Source organism: Lycium ferocissimum, unplaced genomic scaffold (genome assembly GCF_029784015.1).
Source record: "Lycium ferocissimum isolate CSIRO_LF1 unplaced genomic scaffold, AGI_CSIRO_Lferr_CH_V1 ctg2729, whole genome shotgun sequence".
NCBI lineage: Eukaryota > Viridiplantae > Streptophyta > Magnoliopsida > Solanales > Solanaceae > Lycium > Lycium ferocissimum.
Genome location: NW_026723476.1, coordinates 37,105 through 62,018, shown reverse-complemented (window position 1 = coordinate 62,018; position 24,914 = coordinate 37,105). Strand labels below are relative to the sequence as shown.

At 36.9% G+C, this 24,914-nt stretch overlaps 1 pseudogene; it reads left to right on the top strand.

Moving 5' to 3' along the window:
* The first annotated feature begins 23,079 nt into the window (after positions 1-23,079).
* Positions 23,080-23,197, top strand: LOC132043699 (5S ribosomal RNA; annotated as a pseudogene).
* Positions 23,198-24,914: the final 1,717 nt, after the last annotated feature.

Genomic DNA, 24,914 nt, shown 5'->3' with positions numbered 1-24,914 from the left:
CAATTTCAAACAATTATTTATTTAATTTTTTAAATCGTCAAAAATCAAATTGGCAAATATTTTATACCCTTTAATCCAAGGAATTTGATTAATTAAAAGAATTGACCATTTTACCCCTCAATCCTCAATTTTGTGTATCGGCATAATTTGTTAGAATTAATCATAATTGTTTCTAGTGTTTAATTAGGATAATTAGTCAATTAGGGAGGGGGGGGGGGGGGTTATTGCAAATTGATTTTAAATTATTTAATCGCTTTTTTTTATGACCACGCTTGAATTAATCAATTCATGGTTTAAGGCAATTGGGGTCATTTTCGCAAATTTAGCCTCCTAGTGGCTTTAATTGAAATGACCAAATTCATTGGGTCAAATTAATTAATGCCATTAATGTAATTTAACTTTAATTGGTTAATTAGGCTAAATATGGCCATAATGGAAATAATCAATTAAGATTAAAATCAATTAAGGCCATATTTGCAAGATAAAGCCATTGGCATAATTGACCGTGTTTTAAATTAAGTAGAAGGTTAATTACATCCTAAATTGATTTTAATTAAAGTATTATGGTCAACAATCAAATACCCATGTTTTGTTTTACCCATTTTACCCTTTATATGCGTATATACACCTAATATACATATGAAAGGGACCTTCACTCATTTCTTTGAAAATTTGGACCGAGCCCAGTCCAAAATGGACCAGGACCCGACCCAAACGAAGCTGGCTTAAGGGGTAATACCCCCTCAATACCCTCATTTCACAACAAAACAAACCAAACGTCCCCTACCCTATTATCTTTCCTCTTTCTAGCAAAACCCTAGGAGCCGCCTCAATATCTCTCTCTCTCATCGCCCAAAAATAGGAAAAACTCAGAGGGATTCAGACTCCACTCAGTATTGTACATTCATTTGCGGAAAAAAAATTAATGCATCCACTCATTTTTTACCAAACGCCACTTTAGAGGTATAGAATCGCTCTCATTTTCACTTTTTTTTTAAAAAAAAAAAATTCTCTCCTGAATTGAGGTACAATTGCATTAATGGGTGTTGATTCTCCCTTTTGGAACCCTCGATGCCCATTGGTTCTTCGAAAACCAATTGGATCGAGGGAAATCGGCTCTAATCTAGCCGTTCATTGTTGTATTGCGATAATCTTAGCTGTTGATTCCACACACAAGCAAAAGTTCCGCAGGAAATTTATGTCATCTACATCAATGGACTAGGATTTTAGTGTCTTTTGGGGGTTCTGTCATACCTCAAAAAAAAAAAAAAATAGAAAAGGAAAAAAGAGAAGTGTTTTCACGGCCTGAATTTGAGTATTAAAACTCAAGATTTAGGCTTCTCTTTAAAATTTTAAGACTTAGATTTTTAAGGTTCGAGTCTCCTTTGTTTTAAAGATTTGTGTTTTTCTTTTTGTGTGGCTGAGTTTGGGATTTGGGAACAGAAAGGCTTCAAATTCATTCCTGCTCACGGCTGCGCCTAAAAAAGGTGACACTTTAATCTTGTTGATTATTTTTAGTTACTTTTCTAGTTATTTTCTATTTATGTGATAGTGCCTGTTCCTTGCTACTAAGTGTTTTTAGCTTAGTCAGTAATTGTGTGACTTAGTTTACTACTCTAGCATATGATTTAATTTGTTATGGGTTTGAAAGGGTTCCTCCTGAACAATATACTTGTGTTAATCATATGCCTAATCTCGTTATAGTTGTTTTGTTGGTTCGAACCAACTAATAGGCTAACTATGCATTTGTTTTGAACAATTTTTCTGATAGTACTTTGTTGGAAAAGGTATTATGAACATGGATACCTTTAAATGATGCTTAGACCTTTGCTTAACTGTTTGTCCTTTTAATATAATGACATAAGGTACGTGTAGTTTAACATAAATGACTTGAAAGATCCTATAATGACAATGCTTAATCCTTCTTGAATGTATGAGGTTGTTATTAAACTGTAATAATCCATTAGAGTTGGCCTAAAGCATGTGATAGTATTTTAACTGAAGTATGTTATCCTAAAAATCTTGAACTTGTTTTCTGATGCAACCTATTTGTTTCATGTCATATTGTTGTATAGACCTTGACCAGAATAAGTAAGGTGCTACAGTTAGTCTAAAGCAGGTCTTAATGAGATTGGACATGCTTAAATAAGTTAAAAATGGGATTCAAACTGCTGAAGAGGTCTGAATAGGTTTAATGGTATCTGAGTATGTTTAAATCTGTCTAAAATGGTTTGGGATTCACCTAAGTCTTCTTAGTTTCTCTTGAAATAGCCTAAGTGTGGCATTGGTATGATTTAACTAGCATACACTAAGGATGAAACAAGTAAAGGGTTCCAATTGAAACTATGTGAGTTTAAAATAGAAAGATAGAGTGATCCTTATCTTAGCAGACTAAGGCTAATCTAAAAATGGCATCTTGATTTGCTGAGTGTCCATGTCTAAAGGGGTAATATGCAGCTATTATGGAAGAATGAGTGAACCTTAAAGGAGTGTTGTCTAGTTCCTAAGGTTGCAGGATGTACAGTTCGGTTTTGTCATGTCCTGTTGTGCACGACTCATGTTTAAAATGAAAGGAAGAGTCCTGGGAGGTTTTAAATTATGCTAGCACACTAAGTGTCAACAGGATTTCACCTAGGCTAATTAAATGACCTTGAAGAAAGTACTGGGATCTTGAATTTAAAGTCTGTCCTGTTCTTATGCATTTTTCCTGACATTGGTAGTCAAGTGTGTTCAGAACCTGCCTTGACATTGGGAGATGATATCTGGCATTTATCTTGGTTGTAATGAAATAAAAAATGAAACTGGATGCATACACTCAGCTTAACTAGTCTTGGAATACAGTGTGCATACTTGTTTGAACTTTCCATGGTCAACAGAGGATTAGGGTAATTAAGTGATTATAATATAATAAGCAAACTAATTAAATCATCAATGCACGCATTAATACTGCTTAATTATGTGATTGGGAATGGTTTAATGACAGAACTTTATATGGTCATAAGGATTTATGAGTGAACTAAAGACCACATAGCATTGAAAAGCCTTTTAAAAGGTGCCTTGGGAGAGGATCAAGGGGAACCAAGCATTACTTGGTTCATAACACCTTTCCTCTACATAAAAGGCACCATGACACTTCTATAAGCCTATGAGGGTATATGTTTGCTATGTAAATGCATTGCGACCTTATAAATCCTATCATTATATCAAAGGGTGAAAGTGGAGATCAAGTCTGGCTTGTTCAAGTTGTTTCTTTGATTAAAACTATATGATGAACTTATTGATAAATAGTTTGATTGATTTTATATAAAAGAGGAAAGTGATTGAATTGGTTAAAATTTGAGTGTTGAGTTCATTTGTGAAAGGAGGTTGAATCACTGAGATCATTAGAACAATTTGGATTTATTATGTCATTTATTTTCCCAAGATCCTGCTGAAGTTGAAAGGTATAGCTGCTTCTGTCTTTCATTCATTTCCTCTAAGTTATAGTATGCATGAGAGTTGTATATCTTCCTGTTGCATTGTTTCTCATTTTTGTGAACTTCACTGTGTCTTAAGGATCACTTATGTGCCATCTCTGAATAGTCAAGTTTGTCTGCATTTTGTTTCTGCTTGTGTTGTACCTGTCTGCTTGAGCTATAGGCCTTGCACTTTTGCATCATATTGTTATTAACATGTCAAATTCCTGCACATAGCCTTTCTTGTTGTTCTTTGTGTTGGGTTCTCTGTATGAATTATGGTATCTCTATCTTGTTATGAAGCAGTCAATATGACTAATTGAATTTCCCAAGCCCGATGACTTAAACGATGTGTGTTGTATATATGTATATATGTATACGTGTGTCTTATATATGTGTTGTATATATGTATACGTGTGTGTATGATAAGTTCAATGAAATGAATCTAACCGGGTTCCTTTTCTTTTTCCACTTCTCCACTGCATGGTCCATTCGGGCCAAATCAAAGCCAACCTGTCGGGGGAAGGCCCAACAGGCGATTCTTTCATAATATCGAGTCCAGCGTAGACAAGAATGAAAGCAAATATATTGAATGCATGGAAGGTTCAGCCATGGGTGAAAATGGCCAACTAGTGGCTGGGTACGCCCCTAGCCTACCCTTTCCTTTTAGTTATTTGCTTACTTTTCCTTTATTTGTAAATTATGGTATTTCTACTTGTAAAACTTTGTTAGAACTCATATATACTATTAGAATCTTTATGTATGACTAGTCATCTTAGGACAACGGTGCTTACGTCGTTTAGTTCGACTTTAAGTCCCCAAATGATTTAAAAAACCCCGGACATAGTATAGCAGTTCTAAGACAATAAGAATAATCGAACGGCTTTTTTTTTTAAAGTTAAAAAGATTTCAAAGCACACCCGCAATCATGTTATGCTCCTTGGTAAATTGAGTTGGCTTTTTGAAAACAAAAGATACATTTTTTGAAAAATTAATAATTCTGGATTGAAAAAGGGAATTAAGTTTAAACAATTTTTGGTCAACATCAAATTTTGGAATTAAAGCCCATCGAAAAAACCTGCATGTTTTGGGGTCAAGTCTAAACAATTAGAAATTTTTAAATTTTGGACCAAAAGCCGCTAAATATTCTTTCAGAAAAAACCGTTAAGACAAATATGGGCTAAGCCTCAGCCGAAAAATTAAAGATCCCTTTTACAAGTCATATGTTGGCTCTAAAGCCAACGTTAAAATAAATTTCATACATACACTTGCCAACGTAAATCATGATAATAATAGACCGTTTTATAAACCAAGTGTTGTTCAAATAATAAAACGTTCGTAAATAAGGAGTTTTAGAATGAGGTGTTCTAACGTATTATACGGACCGACCCGAAATAAAGTGTATGATTATAACGTAATTATATATACTTATACATTTTTTCCAAACACTTTTTCTTATGAATGAGATACGTTACCCTTATATATAAAAGGGAAGCTATTATTATCCGGATATTATGAATCCAAACCTAAAATACTCATATATGAGGGAGATATATTCAATTCTTTTCCAAAAACCAAATGATATGCAATAAATGACAGATTTTATAAATACGGGAATAAACGCTAAATAAATAGTTAAAGCAAACAATCATACATTGAAATTCGAAGGTCAATCGTATTGTACGGATCTTTAATACTAGGTGCCTAACACCTTTCCTAGGGGATCACAAAACCCTTACCTAGAACTTTGGTTACAAAGGTTTTTTCACGGCATTTGAATAAATCCTTTGAACCCGATTTTCCTAATTCCCTAAAAATTAGGTGGCGACTCTTTTTCAAAACAAATCCGAAAGAGCACCAATAAGTTCTTAGTAGCTTTTATGCACCTTCGTAAAAGTGAACCGTAACAAAGAGCATGCAAGGTTGATTTTTGCTTTATTTTGTCATGACTCAAAATCTCCTAAGCCATGATGGAACTTACACCTAAACTGATAGGTAAATCATTTTCATGTTTTAGTCTATTTCCATTATTTACATGCATAAAGTAAGCGTAATCAGTGATAAACTATAAAACATGTCTTGAATACAACATAAATGCAGAATTTACAAACGAAATATCCCAAAGACCTGGTGATCTGTGTCAAGAGCACCTAAACTAAAAATAAATATAAGAGTTTTGAAACTACACTATGTTGAAGTAGAAACACAATTAAATAAAGAACAAGTATTAGAGTCCAGTGTAATGGATCGGCCAACAGCTCACCCCAAAACTCCAAACAACAGAATTTTCACGTCATAGTCAACTAGTATTCAACTATAGACCTGCACATAAAAGTGCAGCAAGTGTAATACGAATAAGGAAAGCACATGCACCCAACAACTTTGTTGGTCGGACCTAAACTAAAGTAGTGGTGAGGGTTGGTCAAAAACACTTGCTTAGACAGATATAATTTAACAATAGTTAAGTAATCAACAAATAAGAGATGATCAACCTCCATAATCCAGATAATGTCTCATATTTAATCAAGTAAAGCAAACAAGCCTGATTCCTTCCAAGAATCCAACAGAATCACACATAGAGTACTTCAACACGGTTCTTCCCAAGAATCCAGTAATAAGTTGAAACTTCTCAAAACGATTAGATAGATGTAAAATCAATGCAATAGAATGCAACCCGTTGCATGCATGCAACTCGAGCATATCATAATATTATAGATAAAAATGAAATATAATGCAATGCGTAAATCAATGCTATGCAATTTAATGGTCAAATACAACCGGTATACACATGCGACCGAAGTAAATACATGTGACCCATGGGGACTCGTGAGGTCAATCTACCCATCATCAAGTAACCAGCCCTTTCAAGCTAAAATCACATCGCCCCGTCCGTAATCGTCCTATCGGGCAACCAGCCATTCCGTGCACATCACTTCGCCCTAATCGGGCATAACCATATGAATCATCAAGTGTAATATACATGAAATATCATATGAAAGCATAAATGTCATTCAATCAAATCAACTGGCTCGTCAGGCCACAACCTTACTATTTATTATAGAATGTAAGCCTAAATGTTCATATAAAAGACATGAATATCACATGCACACATGAGGCATACGTTATTTAGAGCATACATCTAGACATATTTTTATTTATCACACGGGTACGAGTTATCCAGAGTGATGTAAGAACACATAAACAATTAATCATGATAACTATCTTTCAATTCAATTAAGGCATGCTTCAGAACACACTGATATCAGCAAACAATCACATACGTTATCACATACATGACTAAATATCTCGAACATGAATTTGGTACCCGCACAAATGCTCTTCATCTCACGAGTTCGGGACCCCCCATTACCATTACCCTTATTAATTAGTTAATATCAAAAGCATAAGCCAAATAGATACTACAAAGTCTTGGATTGCCTTTCATTCAAAGTCTCAAAGCTCACGAACGAACTTACCATTCCTTAACACCTCCAGACAATCCTTATTTTATCAAATACGTAATCTAAATAACAATACGAGTTCATATACACCTATATTGGTATATAATTTACCAGTTGAAAATTCAACTAAAAAGTCTACCCCGAGCCCCCGAGGTCGAAATATGAAATTTTATGTCAATATCTAGTTACCCTTAACTCATAGATCCTAAATCTAGAAAATTAACTAACTCCATCAATGAATCGGTCCCCAAATCAAAGGATTTCATCCTCTTAAGTTCTAGAGCGAAAATCTCATTTTTTCGACCCAATAACGGATAAAAATGATCATTAATTGAAGGGGACATGGGAAATACCATAAATAGGGATTGGATACTTACCCCAATGTCAAATTAAGAAGAACACCGTGAAAATCTCTCAATTCCAAGCTCTAGAACTCCAAATATGCTGAAAATATCAAATATCCTGATCAATTCATTTAAAACACTGTCCAAACAAATTTCCTTCTTTGCATTTGCGGGACCTTTTCATGAACACGAAGAGCAATTTTATGCATTGACTGGTCAACTCTGAAGAATCAATCTTAAAACCAAAGTAATATAATGCAAGTCGTTGTCGATGTGCCACCCGAGCCACACACTATATCATAGATAAAGATGAAATATAATGCTATGTGCAAGTCAATGCTATGCAATGCAATAGCCATATACAACCGGTATACACATGATCCCGCAGTAGGTACACATGACCCATGAGGACTCGCAAGGTTCATGTACCCACCCTAAAATTATTTCCCATCAGGTAACCAGCCTTTCTAGGGTAAATTCACATCACTCCACCCGGGACCATGCTGTCGGGCAACCAACCATTCCAGGATGAAATCACATGGCTTTGTCCAGACCATAACCTTACAATTCATCATAGAATGTAAGCCTAAAGGTTAATATAAAAGACATGAATATCATATGCACACATGAGGCATATACGCTATTTAGAACATACATATAGACATCTTTTTATTTATCACACGGGTACAAGTTATCCGGAGTGATGTAAGACCACATAAACAATTAATCATCATAACTATCTTTTAATTCAATTAAGGCATGCTTCAGAACACACTAATATCACCAAATAGTCACATAGATAACTAAATACACCAAACATGGCATCGGTATCCGTACAAGTGCTCGTCATCTCACGAGTATGGGATCCCCATTACCCTTACCCTTATTAATTAGTCAATTCACGAAAACGTACTCCCAATAAAGTCTGAAAAGTGTCAACTTGCCTTTGGTTTGAGGTCTCAAAGCTCACGAACGGACTTTCTCTTCCCTAAAGCCTCTGAACAATCATAATTTGATCAAATACATAATCTACCTAAGAATACGAGTCCATAGATACCCATATTGGTATATAAATTTACTGGTTGAAAAGTCAAATCCTGAGCCCCCGCGGTCAAATTGAAATTTTATTAAAAAATTTGTGTACCCATAACTCGTAAATCCTAAATTCAGAAAATCAACCATTTCCATCAGCGATTCGATCCCAAATCAAAGAATTTCATTCTCTTGAGTTCTAAGGCGAAAATACCCTTTTTTTCAACCCAAACACAGATAAAAATGATAACTAACTGAAATAATCATGGGAAATACAAAAAACAAAGATTGGATATAACCCCTCGTCAAATTGAGAAGAACGCCGTGAAAATCGCCCAATCCCGAGCTCTAGAACTCCAAATATGCTAAGAATATAAAAAATCCAGATCTGTCCATTTAAAGCACTATCCAGGCAAATTTCCTTCTTCATGTTTGCAGGACCCCTTAGCGGACCCAAAGAGCAATTTTATGCGTTGGTTGGTTAACTCCCAAATCCATCTTCGCGCAATATACCCTTCGTGAATGCGATGAACAAACCTCGCACCAGAAAACCAGCAACAACTATTTGCGCTAAAAAGACCATAACTTTCTTATACGACCTCAAAATTCAATGATTGTTGTTATGGTTTCGAAATCACTATACAGTTGTAATGATTCAATCACAACACAATTTAGAGGTCATTTACTTGATGTTATATTGTTTATGCTCAAAACGTCAAAACATCAAATACGAGCGCGACACGATCAAAACCCGTTAGATCTCATCAGAATCTTACCGAAACTTATGGACAACTTCTAAAATTATCAACAAACATGTTGAAACTCTCAAATCATGAATCCTGGGTCGTTTAGTGATCTATTTGACCATGTTCAACTTTCAATTCTACTTGAATGCAACTCCACCCGAATCACTCCCGAGCCCCTCAGGATCTGTCCAACTTTCCAACTAAGTCATAAATCACCATCCAAACCTATGGAAGCTTTCAAACCTCGATTCTGAGTCCGTTTACTCCTAATGTTCACTTTGGTCAGTTCTTATTTTATTTTCTACTCAAAGTCTTTCATTTTTGGTTTTCTTCTCCGATACGCATCCAGTTGCCTCGGGGCCCGTGCTAATTATTCCCATAAATAATTCAGTTTTGGACCTACAGGAAGTGTCATTTAGCTAAAAGAGTTCTAGTACTCAAAATGATCGGATGGATCGTTATATATGTTTAGGTAAATAATTTCACATGATCATATGAACAATTCCGTGTAATCTCTTTTATTTTTTTAGACAGCTGATAGTGTAATATTTGTTAACTTTATTAGAAGTTAAACCTATTTCTTTTAGTAGCATACTTTATTAGAATGCTGCGTTAAGACGAACTTATATACGATTATCCTTTCCCTTTTCTTTTTTCCGAGAAACAAGAGAAGAAAAACTAGTAAGATTCTGCAAATTAGATGTTGGAAAATTAGATAGGCGACGTTGTGACTAGCTTCCAAGAAAATCTTTAAGGTAGGCAGCTTTACATGAAATAATTTCTTTTTCCCATAGAAGTACAGGAGGCTTGTTTTTTGGCTCATATTTAACAGTTAAAAGTAGAAATTGACAGATGAAAAGAATATCTATGAGCAATTCCTAAATAATAAATACAATAACAACAAAAATAAAAAAGGAAGATCAGACCCAACCACACGCATCTGAAAAACCATCTGACTTGCTCTTTACCAAAGAAATGTTAGAATACTTGGCTGCTGGTAGATTAAAAATGCTAAACACTTAAAAACATATGAAAATAAAAATAAAAATTATGGATTCTAATAAGGCATCGGTTTAATTCCGGGATGAAAAGACCGCGTCTTATTTAAACGAGGAGATTAAATTAGACACACTAACAATATCAATAATTTTTACACTATGGATATATTTTAACATATTGCAATAAGTTTTTTTTATTTTATTTTAGTAACTAATTTCACTTGTTATGGAAGATTACTCATAATTAATTTTAGGTAATTTTATAATATAAAAATTCTTCACATTATCTGTGTACATAAAAGTTTTACTTGATAAAAGAAGATAGAACTATGCACGCTCCATGACAGATAATTAATTCAAAGTGTAACACCGGTTATTATTCTTTGCATCTTAATGTGAAAGCAGTGGCAGAACTAGAATTTTTAATAAGGGGTGTCAAAATATAAAAAAATAAACATACGATGAAATTAAGGGGGTTGAATACATAGTATATATACATAAAAGTTTCTTTTTACATATTTACACAGTGTAATTTTTTGACGAAGGGATGTCAGTTGACACCCCTTGGATGTATGTGGCTCCGCCACTGTGTGAATGAGGGCCTGAACAATAGGAAAAGGTGAGGGAGAGGGGGGGGAGGGGGGGGGGTGTGTTTTTTCTCATTTTAAGCTAGTTATATGGACTTCTTTTTCTTCTTCTTCTTCTTTTTTTTTTTTTTTTTTTTTTTTTTTTTTTGGCTTTTTCTTTTCGCTTACTATGTTCTAGTCTTCAACGTTATATACTGTATTTCTTTATTTTTATGGGCCTCTTTCTTTAACTTGGCCACTAAGATTTCCCACGACATGCTTAAAGCAGCATCTTGCACATCCTAAACATATGTTTCACGCAGTGATTATAAAGAGAGTTGTACAATTAATAAGTCAAAGTTGAAAACTCTGGTTCTTTTACAAATATCGGCAACCAATACCATTAGATTGAGGTTACAGAAAGTTGGATTATTCTAGAGGTGGAGAATATCCGATAATTAAAACTGATTAAAAGGAAAGGAGAGAAAGTAATTAAGTTATCCATGCAAATATGATGGATCTAAACTTTATCTTAGGATTTCAATTTAGTGTGGCAAATTCGTCCCATAAAATTACGGTAAATATTTACTTGTAATCGTTGTTTATGCCAAATAATGCAGTAGCCTCAGCAATTAAAAATTAAAGTGATAATGTATCATCTAATCAGGGTTAAGTGATAAATATATGAACGGAAAAGGGTCAAAACTGCCCCAAATGTATTGGAAATAACTTAAATCTCCCCTTCTTTTACCTACTGGACCCTAATTGCCCTTAATATTACTTTTCGGGTTAAAGCGCCCCTCCTCTGCCTACTGAACCCCAATTGCGCCCTTAATGTTAATTTTTGTGTTAATAATGCCCCTCCTCTTAACTGAATTATGAGATGGCATATGTAGGCTTTGATTGAATAAGTGACACTAATTTATTGATCCATGTGGCCCGAACCCATAAATAACCCGATCCATCCGAATTTATTTTGGTAACTGTTAGGTAGGATTTCTAAGAATCAAACCGGAACTAGTTTGATGGAGTGGATAAGTTCCTTGTTAAATAAAATGAATACTAATCTTAAATTAAATAAACAAGTAAAAGTCCTTCCCCAAGCCGTGCTTGCACATTTCATTGCAGACGGCTTTCCCGTTAGAGATAAAGAAGCTAAGCTGAACCTAGATTTAGAATTGATAAGAGCTTGTTTACATCAAGTTTCGAACAAAATGTTGTAGCTTCAAACGAAGAAAACATTGTTGTCTTCTAAATCCATTCAGGCGCAAAACATGAAGTATCGAAAGAAGATCTAGAATCGATTGGAGCCTATTTGCACCAATTTTGATCAGTTAATATTCTGTGCTGACTTGGCTTACTATAACAAGTACCAATTTAGTGCGCAAATCATGCCATTTGAGGTTTTACATTGATATTAGTGTCATTCATGGATTGGGTAGCTCTACTCGATAAAATGAAGCTAACATATCTGTAATTATCACAATCGGCCTTGAATAAGATCGATTTGAAATAAAAATTCTTAAAACCAACTTAGAGCAGGCTAAAGCTCTTTTCTGGCTACAGAAACCCATGATTAGAGTTATGAAGGGTGAAAATGTGTTTCTAAGAATTCTAGTACCATGCACTATTATTCAGAAGAGTGCGTAAAAAAAAAAGGTGGGATCGGAGTATTATGCCTCTAGAGATTTGGAATGGGTTATTGCAGTAACTAATAGACTTGATATGGATATGAGAGTATTTGTTATATCACAAACATTACTTTTAAAAGTATGTAATTAACGCAAATCAGAAAATTCGAACTGAAACAGTTCAAATAAATGAGAATTGGATGTTTGAGAAAGTTCCAGGTAGAAATAATGGAAACGCAGGCTTTGGAGCTAAAGTTAAAGAAAAATTCCGCACTTAAATTGTTCAAGTAGGACCATTTGTATAAATTTATATGAGGATGATAGCAGGAAATCTGTAACGAGCATTTGCAGTTGTTCAGCAGTTTTGGTACGATTCTCGGTACGTTCTGGTTTGAGTAATTTTGTCTAGTTTCAAGCTTGGAGATTTTTTATAGGTCAATTTAGTGTGTTGGGATTGGTTCGGATTGGGAATCGAAGGGCTAAGGTGCGTCTTGGACAAGAAATCACATTCTAGCTGTTGCAATTTTTTTTTTTTTCGTTGTGCGTCGCATTAGTGGAGGTCAAGTTCTATTTTCGTGGCTCGCACTTGCAATCCAGGGATCACTTTTGTGACATATTAGGGTAGCGGTGAAGGCTCGCTTTTGAGCCAACTGGTCTCAGTTGTTGCGGTCATATGCGGGCTCAGGTGTAAGTACATATTCTGCAGCTAAATAGCAAAATTCGTTGCTAATCCTATTAGGCGATGGATTAGCGACAGATTATCATAAAGTTCTGTTAGCTACGAGAAATTTAGCGATGAAGTTCGTAGCTAATTCCAGATTTTTAGTAGTCTGGAAAGGATAGGTAGAGAGCTTGTTTTCGATAGACCTTTGGCTCAAGTAAAAGCATTTCAAAGCAGTATGATAGATTACATGATTTGAACTATTTAGTCATGCACTGTACATATTTCTTAATGCTTGCATATGTGATTAACATTATATACATGTGTTAAGCTGATGAGTTAGTGTGACCCACAACTTGAACGTCGGTGGTTGAGCTGATGAGTCTATGTGGTCCACAATTTGTGAGTTAGCGATCATATTTCCTCCCCCCTCCCACCATGAGTTTGGGTTGATGAGTCTGGTCTGATCCATGACTTGAGTGTCAACTAGTTATTACATGTGGATATGCATCTGTCCCTTTAGAATCACTGTACTTTCATGTATGCGCAGTAGTGCGAGGAGCATCAGTTATGAAATCAAGTGGAGTTTTTATCATGTGCACTTGATTTTGAATCATGCTCGTACAATGTCATATAAATGCCGAGTTATGCATATCATAACATATACTGCATTCGGTACATGTATGTACCTGGAGAGTGTGGGGTCCAGCCCCTATTTTGAGGAAGAAAAAGCTTTCTTGTCTTTGACAACTGCAAAAGGTAGGCAAGGATTTCAAAAGTGAAATCTTCAACTTGGAAATTTGGCACCGGCCAAATTTAATGCCAAGAAGAAAATTGACACACTCCATCCCTATAAATAGGGAGCTCTCGTTCAGTTTACAAACACACCGAAAAACACCAATCTCAGACATATATCTGAGTGTTAGAGAGGGGAGTGAGTTATACCATATACTGTGTAGGGAAATGGTCTATGAAAAATAGAGTGTGAGCGTTATTATAGTGAGGTAGGAAAATTAAAAGAGTATTATTTCTTTTAAGTGTGTAGTGGTCTTTGGAGTATTTATACTCGTGACTACACAGTGTAAAATTTCTTGTTATAGTGATATCAGTTGCTCCTCTTGGCCCGTGATTTTTCCCTTATTCAAAAGGGTTTCCACGTAAAATTTTGGTGTCATTATTTTTTCTTTTTATTCTTACTGATTTAACCATAACTTAGTGTTCTGCATTTATCACTAATACCGTGAATTTTTTTTTCGAGTCTATTTTATTCCCAACAAGTGGTATCAGAGCATTGGTTCGAAATATCTGTATTTGTGATAAATGATTGAAGCAAACACTAGAAGAATAGTTACTTTGAGTGGCGTCAATTATGCCATTTGGAAGGGCAAAATGAAAGATTTGCTCTGTGTTAAGAATTTTTATCAACTAGTCTTTGCCACTAAAAAGCCTGATAATAAATCAGATGAATAGTTGAATCTGTTACACAGACAGGTTTGCGGTTTTATTTGTCATGTCGCACATCTAGGAACGCGCATGCACTGACCTTTTTCCCTCTTGGTAGGCGAACCCGTCCCTTAACCAACATTTATATAACAATAACATAAACCAACCAACATAAGTATCTAACAAGTCTGAAGTAGATAAATAAATAAGTGCGGAAATATTACATCAATCCTAAAATCTGGTCCAGGCACAAGAGCCACTACATAACTATAAGTCTGAATACATAGTCTCAAAATAAAATACTGTCTCAGAAATAGAGAATAAGACAAGTAAAATGAGAGGAGTCATCCGGGCTGCAGATCTGGCCATATGCTCACCCTAGATGCTCGTCAACAAGGCCTCAGGAGTTAATCTCGAGGAGAGAAAGTCGATCCAGTCACGAACTCTACACTCATAAAATAATGCAGCAAGGTAGAATCGGTAAAACAACACGTACTGAGTAGGCATCATAGGCCGACAACAGTTAGCTAACACGTACTGAGTAGGCATCATAGGCCGACAACAGTTAGCTAACATATATAAAGAAAGAGACTGAAAGATAATCATGCTCACAATCAAGTGTCAATAACACAATCCAAAATAGTATCACAAGTCCAGAAACATCAACAACCGGATCATAGCCCATGGTGAAGCATCTAAACACAAGTTTCCCACAATTCCTCAAGTAATCACAACCACAAGTACAATCCACGAATCCGATCAATAAGTGCAAATGAGATGATAATGATGAATGCATATGCAATGCAATGATACACACACGCTCAGAGTGCAACACCTCCACGCCTCGATAGTCATCACCCATGGGGGACCAGCGAAGTCCATGTACCTGCTGCGCGCACAGCTCGATCCAATATATATATGTTGCGGAACGTGCAACCCAGTCCAAACTAGGTTTAATATATGTTGCGGCCAACCCGATCCAATATAAGTAGAAAATATGTTGCAGCGCACAATCCGATCCAATATAAGTATAATATATGTTGCGGCATGCAACCCAATCCAATATAAGAATAATATATGTTGCGGCCCGCAACCCGATTCAAATGTATGAGTATGAATGCATGAATGATATCAATGCCAAGAGAATGTATAAATATCAACAGTGCCACACATGGACATATATCACAAGAATATATCAATATCAAGTTTAGTATCACAAACGTGGCAACAAGTTAATAGATCACAACAAGGCGACAAGCCACAGTCGAACAACAATACCAACCTAAGTAATCCATCTCAACTTCATACCCGAAGGCGTAACATGCTTTCTCCAACAATCACTAACTCTACATGTGCTTCGCTATTCGAAGTCTAACCATAAGGTAAGTCGTAACCTACCTGGTAGCTGAGCAGGAGCCACGAACAATCACACCTTTGCTTTGCCATTTCGTAGTGCCTCCAAATACTCAAAGTCTATTCTTAATCTAGTTCTAGATTAGAAATAAGGAAGAACAAAACCCATATTACTATACTTATCTTTCGAATCAAATTCAACTATAGAGAAAGGGGGAAACGGGCCCATAAGGTTAAAACGATCATTTCGTGAAATATGCAGTTCAACGTTCTAGGAGTTCAATCCTACTAATCAATTGCTAAAATAACCCAAGAATGGGTCAATTTAGAGATTCAAGTGGAAACGCCCAATTTGGGTATAAACCCTAACTTCCCAACATTCAATTTCATCAACATAAGTGGAAGATTCACGCCTATTAGCTATGAAATCATCAAATTCAATGATTAGATTGGATAAATCCACTAATAATTCCCATTTAGAACGACTAGAACTCATTCTATGAAATAATCAACAAAACTCATCTTTCTTCTTAGATTTTAATGGATTTCTAGCATGGATTCAAGCTTACGGAAGATAAGGTATTGAATTCTAGGTTAGGAGACTTACCACAAGAGAGAATCAGCCAAGAACTCTTCAATTCGCCTAAAAGGAACTTCCAAAGAATCCAAATAGAGAAGGAAAGAAACGGGGGGTAATTGGAAGGGCATGGTAATTGGAAATATAGAAGAATCCAAATAGAGAATGATATACAAAAAAACAACCCCTCAAAACACCAACACACAAGTTGCTAGGCAAAATTCTAAGAAGATAAAGGAACCCATCCAACTAAATAACATTAACAATAGGATCCAACACCCCCCAAATAGAATTCCTGTAATGAGACAAGAAACAAAGGAGAGAGGAACACCAGAATCTGATAAGATGGATATCATAGAAGACAAGGATGATGAAGGAAGAACCACATAAATTAATGATAATACAGAAGTACAAGCCATGATTACTGAAAAGTTAGTAGATAACAGCTCAGAAAGAATAGGTTTTTCTAAAGAAGACATAGAAGAGTTGAGAAAACAAAGTCAAGAGATGGAGAAAGGGAAAGGGGATCCTGGAAAACCAAGTCAAGACTATTCAAAAATACCCCCCAGCTTCAGTTAGAATGACACCCCCATAACAGAAGAAGGAGAAAAAAAAAAGCAGAAAAAGGTGTCATTCTACATAAACAATGATCAGGAAGCACACGGGTGCAAACTCAGGAAGAGTTAGTGCAGATAAAAGAAAGCAATAGAACTACCATTCCACCTGTGATCCAAGGAAGGAAAGGAAAGGAAAAACATGTAGAAATTAACGATAGATATGATATCCTTAACAGTGTTGATGTAGATGCAGGTGCAGAAAATGCAGTGGAATTAATGGAGAAGGAATACTTCTCTGCTGAGGATAACACAATTGAAAGCAATGAAGACAATCTAGCTACAAAGAGTCAAGAAACAATCAGCTTCAATCATAATAACTCCACTCTCAGTGATAGTGAGATTGCCCATGACAATGAGGAGAATCATACAGTGAGAAGGAAGTTAAATTTTGACAATGATAACATGAATCAACTTACTAACTCAAACAACCTAACCCCCAAGAGGAACTAAACTCCTCCAAAAGGATAGAACTGGAACCCTTAAGGGATCCAGATCCACACCCTCTAAAATCAACTGATGCTTAGCTTCCTATCTTGGAATGCAAGGAGCATTAAAACCATGGGTGCTTGTGAGAGACTGAAAAGTCTCAAAGCACAGGACCAGCTCCCTTTGATATGCATTCAAGAACCAAAAAAGAAATCCAAACATATTACCAATTACATGCTTAGATTGGGGTTTCAGCATGTTCACAGCAACCTTAATAACAAAATTTGGTTTTTTAGGATTCTTCTCTTACAGTCCAAATTATTGTTAACTCACATTAGCATATTACTTGTCATATCTCTTGCATCAGTAGGTGCATTAACTTTTATCTAACTATTGTTTATACAGAGTGCACCATCCCACTTAGAAAACCCCTATGGGAGGAACTCTTGAGTTTGTCAAACAAACTAAAGAGACCATGGAGGGTGATAGGTGATTACAATGTAATCACTTGTCCTGAGGAAAAACAGGGTGGTGCACCCTATAATATGCAGAAAAGTTTTGACTTCTTATAATGTTTAACAGATTTTGGTCTCACAGATGCAGGGTATTCTGGTGCGCAATATACTTGGTGTAATGGTTGGGGATATCCCAAGACTATTTGGAAAAGATTAGACAGATTAGTGTATAATAAAGAATAGTTGGATAAGTTCAATGGCACAATAGAAACACATCTGCCAAGGACAGGTTCAGACCATGCTCCACTGCTAGTAGAAATGGAGAAAGAGAATATAAGATAAGGCCCATTGAATACTTCAAATTTCTCAAAATATGGTGTAATCACAAAGAATACAAAGATGCTGTAAAAGAAGCTTGCTATATACCAACTTAGGGGTCAGCTATGTGGCAATTACACAATAAGATGAAGGCAGTTGCAAGAAAATTGAGTTGTTGGTCCAGAGAAAAGTTTGGAGATACTTATAAGGATGCTAAGGTTGCTGACAAACATATAAAAGATCTAGAAAGGAAATATACTGAGGATCCTAGTGATGAGAACAAGAGCAATCTTAATAAAGCAAAAGCTGAGTACATCACTCTTAGAAAGAATCAGGATGAAATATTCAGACAAAAAGCCAAAGCAAGGTGGCTACAGGATGGAGACAAGAACACTTCTTATTTTCACAAAGTCATAAAAGATAGAAAGACGAGACTGAACATACACAACATAATGAATACTGAGGGGCACAAGATAGAAGGACTTCAGAATGTAGCAAAAGCTGCCATTAAACATTTTGAAGATCTTTTCAGCTACCAGGAAATCAAAGGATGTTTCAGAATTTTAGATAAGATACCCCAGTTGGTAACTAATGATATGAATTCCATGTTGACAGGCAAGCCCACAATTCAAGAGGTCAAAAATGCAATTTAGAGTATTGACCCTGACAGTGCCCCAGGCCCTGATGGGTTTGGAGCAAAGTTCTTTCAGGTATGTTTAGACTTCATACTGCAAGATATACACAATGCTATCAATGAGTTCTTTGAAGGGGCACAGATACCAAAGTATGTTTCTCATACTTGCTTAATTATGCTCCCAAAATGTCCCCAACCTCAAGCTTTTTCTGACATTAGACCTATAAGCTTGTGTAACACTCTTAGTAAAATAATTGCAAAAATCCTAGCTAACAAAATCAGTAAAATCCCTCCCATCATTATATCCCATAACCAGAGTGGTTTTATACAAGGGAGAGCTATAACTGATAGTATATTACTTGCACAAGAACTAGTCAAAGACATTTCTAAACCAAACCCGCATGATAAAATTGTGTTGAAATTGGAAATGGCTAAAGCATATGATAGGGTATCTTGTCCTAATCTATGCAGAATTATGAGGAAACTAGGTTTCAATGAAATGGGGATTGATTTAGTCTACAGACACATTTCTAACAATTGGTACTCTATAGTACTTAATGGAACTATAAATGGTTTCTTTAGATCCACTAGGGGTCTGAGACAGGGTGACCCCCTGTCCCCTGCTTTATTTGTAATTTGTGCTGAATTATTATCAATACTCTTGAATAACCTTGCTACTGATGAGAATTACTAAGGTTTCTTGTTACACCCCGTAGTTCTGTATGTTGAAATTCGTACGTGTTGGTCGTTTCAAGTATGGACTTTGGAGTTGCCCTCAAGGGAATATATATGATTGCATGTGTTTATCCTATGGACATGAAGGTTTAGTTCACATAATAAGCTATGGCAAGAATGGAGAGCAAGTGAATTAAGGAAAACCAAGCTTGTTGGACTTTGGAGAAAATATGAGGGGCAATTTTGACCCTACTTGAGGAAAGGATATCTTTTAGTATATGTGAAGTTTTGAGGCAAAGCAAAAGCCTAAAGTGAAGTTCATGAAGTCTAGTTTTAAACGCAATAAATCGCTCGTCGATATGGCATCGAAGTAAGGAGATATGGACATTACAAGTCGGGCTGTCAGGTCAGGAAAAATGGTCTGCGCGAACGCGCTACCAGTGGGCGAGAACGCGCTGAGTACTTTTTAGGTCGGTGCAACCCGAGCCGAAAATCTTATAAAACGGGTTACCCCCTCATTTTCTCTTCCAAAACATACTCTAAACCTCTCTAAATTTCTGGAACCATCCACCAACTTCCATACACCAAATTTTAACGCAAATTGAGTATAATCCCCGGATTCTGGTCCAGACAGCGTATAGTTGCGATTATAAAATCATACATCGATGAGTTTTGTCTCAAATTCAAGGTGGCAAGTGAAGATATTGCAATACTAGAGGGAGTAAGTTATGAATTTCTCCTTATTAATATTAGTTTCGGTTTATTTACGGAGGTAAAACTATTAAACAGTCATATAATGAGTTTGTTAATTGAGAAAGTTGGAAAACATCATATGGGATGTTTTATGGAACATAATGGTGTTGGTAATGATGTTGTTGATGTTGATATTGTTGTTGTTGTTGGTTGCTGAATCATGATTTGGGCTAGGCATATAAACAGGGGAGATGCTGCCCGAATTTCGACAGACCGTAGATGGAATTAAATCCAAGACTTAGGATGAGTATATGACATTGAGCCTAACCATAGTACGAATGGTTTATATGTAGATTTACGAGATTGGAAGGATAAACGTTGAATCGCTAAGGAGATCGAAAGGTATGTTAAGGCTAGCCCCTTTCTTTCTAAAGGCATGACTCCTACATTACGATTCCATATATGTCTTCCGTAACATCCTTGTCCCGCAAAGCTAGAAATTCATGATTCTCAAGGTTTTTACGATATTAAAAACAAGATGTGTCTATGATGACCATGATGAAAATGATGACTCTTTTCTTGCGAACTTATATATATTTTCCATGATGTCCTTTTTCCCACAAGCTAGAGATTCACGATTCTTAAAGATTATTATGACACTAAGATGATTATGTTTTCAAGATGATAATGATGACGATGAGGATGATGATCCCATTTCTAAAAGTTTAAAGGCTTGTGATTTTAAATGCTATGATGAGCCTATTGAGTTTATTCCATGATTTCCTTGAATTTCTCATTGTTGTTGACCTCGCACTTATGAATTGTTCCTTCGAGGTGAGATATAGTAATGATATATTCCATAACATAAATCGGAGGTTACCGACCATACGTCACTCCGATAGAGTCGTAGCTTTATTTGGGCTTCATTTATATATATATATATATATATATATATATATATATATATATATATATATATATATATATATATATATATATATATATATATAGGGGATATGGGAAAAGGGCGAGGCGTTATATACGCATAACCACCTGATCAGTTGGTATATTATGATATCGTCCCGGACGCGGGATGCCCGAACGCGAAATATATGGGTATGGATCGGGCCTTTTGTTCCGCGGTTATATATATATATATATATATATGTATGTATGTATATATATGGATCAGGCTGCACGTTTCGCAGAACTATTATGTTCTTATGCAAGAAGAATGTTTTCTTTAAAAGGTTAAGCATGCATGGTATCCTCCTTAAGCGGCAATCAGATGTACAGGTTATCTCTTTTCTCATGTTGTGTTTCATGTCTCTTATTATGATATTATTCATGCCTTACATACTCAGTACACTGTTCGTACTAACGTCCTTTTTTGTGGACGCTGCGTTCATGCCCGCAGGATTAGGTAGCCAGCCAGACAATCCCGATCAGTAGGACCTCCCCTTAGCCGTAGTCAGTGCACTCCATTTGGCTCGGAACTTCAGCCCTTTTTGGTATGTTATCTTGATACGTAGATATATGGGTATGACAGGGGCCTTGCCCTGTCTTTTCTATAGTCTGTATTCCATAGAGGTCTATAGACAGTGATATGTAGCCGTGATGTTATGCAGCCTTGTCGGCGCTCGTTTTGTTGTACAGTATATGTAGCGGCCTAATTGGCTTGCACTACTACTCTCAATATTTATGTTTATATGTATGCGTTGGCCGTGAGTTCTCGAGACGGTGTTTCTTGTCCAGGAGACAGCATAGCTCAGTTATAGATTATTTATGGGCCACGATGTTGTAACACATATTAGTAAAGAAGCAAATACGAGTCTAAGAGGGTGCTTGGTTAGTAGTGGTCAGGCGCTCATCACGGCTCATCGGTTGGGTCGTGACAAAAGTGGTATCGGACCAACCAATTCTTCAAGGTTTGTCTACTCACATACCGTGTGCTTTAGTAGTAGTCAACTTTATGGGTGTGAAGCGGCCACCACACTTATAAACGAGGAGGTCGAAGCATTTAGGAATCATTGACCTTTCCGTCTATCTTAGATCGTGCGATAGAGCTAGAGTCTAGGAAAGATCATTTCTGACCTTTTTTCCTTGTAGGTAGGTGCAGATTGACTAGAGATGAAGAAATTGGCTTCAGACAGTGAGGGTGCATGCCCCCAAGGTGGATTCGGGACCACAGATCCCAGGACCGAGTAGGAGGAGTCCTAGCTATTCTATTGAGACAGACCCTTCCGAGGACCCCGAGATGATCCCCCCAGAGTTCCTGACTTCCATGGAGGAGGACCCGTCGGAAGATAGTTACGAGACGGACCTGTCGGATGATAGTTACGAGACGGACCCGTCTGAGGGTTCGTATGTGACACCGGTGGAGAAGGCTCCCGTGGCTGTACCATAATTGATCCCTCTAGCTTCTCCTATGTTGGAGAATTATGTTAGGGAAGCTACGTCTATGAGCGTTGTCGAGTATTCTAGCCCTTTATCTTGTCCTTCGATAAATCAGGAGTTGCCAGGATATTCGTACCCCTCGGATTCAGATGGGGCAGATAAGGGAGGGCCGGACATCAATGGCGGGAGGACGGCGATGGAGGATACTTCAACACAATCCACTAAGAGTAGGACAGGCCGGCTACAGGTATGTGGGCCTTTTATTGAAATTTCTTATGTGTGTGCAACTATTGCAGGACATCATTAGTAGTTGACGAATGGGAATTCTAAAGGAACCAAAAACCAAAGTACTTATAGGTAACTGTGATTAAGATGGTTTTGGCCACCACTAGGAACCTTAAAATTAGGAATGGAAGACAGTTGAGAGTACTGATTGATAGTTATTATTGGGGGTTTTGAAGGCTAAACCAACATTTGCTCGGTCAGGAGAGTAAGGGACCTCTCCAATCCGGAGGGAGATGCATTACAAGAATTTTTATTGGGGTTCGTTAGAACTTCAACTTGTTTTAGCCATGTGATAAGGACACACAGCAGGATGGATGCGATCATACCAGCACTAACGCACCGGATCCCATCAGAACTCCGAAGTTAAGCGTGCTTGGGTGAGAGTAGTACTAGGATGGGTGACCCCCTGGGAAGTGTGCTAAGAAGTCCTACGGATCCATACATAAGAGAAAGATGAGAAACTAGAATAGCTTGAGGGAAATTAGAAACGTGTGAAATTCAAGGTTGGAAATTCTAGATGATTGCGAAAGATAAGGTGGAACACAATGAGAGAGAAGACGTGTTACGGCTACAGAATTAGGACGAGTTTAAATAGTATTGGGGATACTTGGTAAGAAAGGTTTAGTAGAGATATATACGATATTTTATGTGTGGTTACGTTGACCAGTATGCGTGCCCCAGTAATCGACGTTGCGATATGTTAAAGGTACTGATTGAACAGGGTATTGAAGTTCAAGTGGCAAGTGCTACAGGGCAAGTTGACATTATTTTCTCTAAAGGTTAGAATTTGATAAGCCTGATGCGGAAACACCAGGGAAAAGAAGAAAGTGAGTATATAAGAGTAAGAAGATTATTGTCACACCCCGATCTCACTAGGGTGTGATGGGCACCCGACCCCGCAACCGGAGCCGAGCGAACCCACTGACTCTTTCTACGTACTAATTTTTTTTTGAAATCTCTACGTCAAGTATACATAACAAGGTTTCTTTGAAATATTCTTTTGTTGCTTTAGAATCAAATAAAATATGTAACTATACATAACTTGTATCGTAGTACAAACTGACTCCTGAAACCCACGACTCTGTCTGCAAAGTCTCTAACTGTAATCAGGACTCCTGGCACGTGTGTTCTGACTCGGCTACACTCCAGGCCAAATGGAGCTTGCCAACTTTGCTGGAACATCTTCTATTTTAACTTCGATCCGTCTGGGTGTACCTGCGTGGCATGAACGCAGCCCCCGAAGAAGAGGGGTCAGTACGAGCAATGTACTGAGTATGTAAGACATGAACAGTAACAACATAGTAAGAGCTGTAAAGCATATCACGCGTAAAACGGTAACCTGTGCAGAGTGATAACTATATGGGAACATAGGCAGTATCATAGGATAAAGGAGTAACCTGTACATGTGAATGCCACTCAGGGCGGAGGCCATGCATGCCTAGCTTTTTCCTTATTCTGAACACGGTGTTTTAAATTCTTGCTCATAGAAAACAGATGCTTTTCGGAAAACGGTACTTTTTACTCACAGTTACAGACGCCGAATTCATCGGCTCTCCCACCCCCCTCCCCAACAGTGTCCCAAGTATATCAGATTATATATATATATATATATATATATATCACGAACGACGCCGCGTACGGCTCTCCCATAAATCCGCGTCCGGCATCCCGCGTCGTCCGGATGATAAGCCGGTATGAATCGGTGGACACGGTTCTCCCCCATTCCCCACACATACATTCAACAATATTATGTATCATAAACATTCATCAATATCAAATATTATATACATTATCATATAAACAGCATGCATGGGAGCCCAAGGAAAGTCATGTGTCTATCGGAGTGACGTAAGGTCGGTGACCTCCGATTCCATTATGGATTAACCGGGATCGCTTTGTCTCACCTTGAAGGGACGAGTATTTTAAGGCGAGACTACCAACAAGGAATAGTACTAGGAGAAAACATAGTATGGTATCATGGGCATCATAGACGTCAATTCATAGACCTTGAAATCCGTAGAACATAGTGTCATAGCTAAGAAATGGAGATAAGAATCAAGAACTAGCTTGTCACCTTTATATTCACATTGAATCCTTTGCTTAGAAATCTGGGTCATACTGATCGTAGGCATATTCTCTTTTCTACC